Raw genomic sequence first — 1,722 nt, 5'->3', positions numbered from 1 at the left:
CTTTAGCTATATGTCTTCACTGTTTTACTTTTTCATTATCATCTTCTTAGGAAATATAATTGTTTTGTGCCTGCTTACATTGAATTCATGCCTACATGAGGCATTTGTTCCTTTTTGGGGGTTTGTTTGTTTGTTTGGTTGGATAAAATGAACTTGATTAATGGTATATGACAAGATAGGGCTCCCTAAGTCCCTCCCCTTCTGTGGAGGTCAGGAGATTCTCAGTGTGTTGGGGTTGATTTGGGGCAAGGACTCTCTAGCAGCTGAGGGCCTCTCTTCCTCTTGCTGGGGCTGATGGTCCCAGGGGGCTCTTACTCCTTGGATGCCATGTGGACTATAAGGTCCACCACCCTGTTGCTGTAGCCAAATTCATTGTCATACCAGGAAATGAGATTGAGAAAGTGGTCATTGAGGGCAATGCCAGCACCAACATCAAAGGTGGAGGAGTGGGTGTCACTGTTAAAGTCACAGGAGACAGCGTGGTCCTCAGTATAGCCAGGATACCCTTGAGGGGGCCCTCTGATGCTTGTGTCACTACCTTCTTGATGTCATTGTATTTGGCAGCTTTCTCCAGGTGGCAGGTAAGATCTACAACCCACACAATGGGGGTGGGGACACGGAAGGCCATGCCAGTGAGCTTCCCATAGAGCTCAGGGATGAATTTACCCACAGCCTTGGAAGTGCCAGTCTAAGCAGGGAGGATGATTTGGGTAGCCCCTTGGCCATCACACCATAGCTTCCCAGAGTGGCCATCTATGGTCTTCTGGGTGGCCGTGATGGCATAGAGTGTGGTCATGAGTCCCTCCATGATGCCAAAGTTGTCATGGAAGATCTTGGCCAATGGTGCCAAGCAGTTGGTGATGCAGGAGGCATTGCTGACAATCTTGAGGGAGTTGTCATACCTGTCATGGTTCACACCCCTCACAAACATGGGGGCATCCACAGGAGGGACAGAGATGATGACCCTCTTGGCTCCGCCCTTCAAGTGAGCCCCAGCCTTCTCCATGTTAGTGAAGACACCAGTGGGCTCCACAACATACTCAGCACCAGCATCACCCCATTTGATGTTGGTAGGAACTCACTCCTGGAAGATGGAGATGAACTATCCATTGATAACCAGCTTCCCGTTCTCAGCCTTGACTGTGCCTTTGAACTAGCATCATACTGGAACATGTAGACCATGTGATCGAGGTCAGTTGAGGGGCCATTGAAGACAACAATGTCCACTTTGCCAGAGTGAAAAGCAGCACTGGTGATCAAGTGCCCAATACGGCCAAATCCGTTCACTCCGACCTTCACCTTTGTGTCTCAGGGTTGTGGCTGGCACTGTGAAGGAAGAGCAGCTGTCTGACGAACAGGAGGAGCAGAGAGCCGCATTTGTTCCTTTGTGCCAAGTTTACCTGGAGCCTGGGCAGTGCTCATGTGTAAGGAATGAAAACGTTCAGATTCAGAAAAAAGCAGATGGTGGAATGTGTTGTTACTAGGCTCTCTTTAATGTTCAGTGCCATTTGCCAGAAGTAAGATCTCAATTAATTTTTGAAAATTCAAAGTATTATTGGTACCTGGAGGCACTATATAGAAATGCCCTCTGAAGAAAAGGGAAAAGTTGCCTTGGGGAGGAGTAGCAGATGGGCCATATGGTTTTTGCTCAATCTTAAAGTTTCAGAAGAAAGAAACAGACATTTAGGCTTCTAGTCTCTTGATTTTTAGTTTAGCATTCTT

The 1,722-nt window shown here is 47.6% G+C and overlaps 1 pseudogene; it reads right to left on the bottom strand.

Moving 5' to 3' along the window:
- Positions 1 to 305: 305 nt before the first annotated feature.
- On the bottom strand, positions 306 to 1,197 carry LOC102765840 (annotated as a pseudogene).
- Positions 1,198 to 1,722: the final 525 nt, after the last annotated feature.

Source organism: Myotis davidii, unplaced genomic scaffold, assembly GCF_000327345.1.
Source record: "Myotis davidii unplaced genomic scaffold, ASM32734v1 scaffold392, whole genome shotgun sequence".
NCBI lineage: Eukaryota > Metazoa > Chordata > Mammalia > Chiroptera > Vespertilionidae > Myotis > Myotis davidii.
The sequence above is the reverse complement of the archived record's forward strand: the minus strand, read 5'-3'. Positions and strand labels throughout refer to the sequence as shown.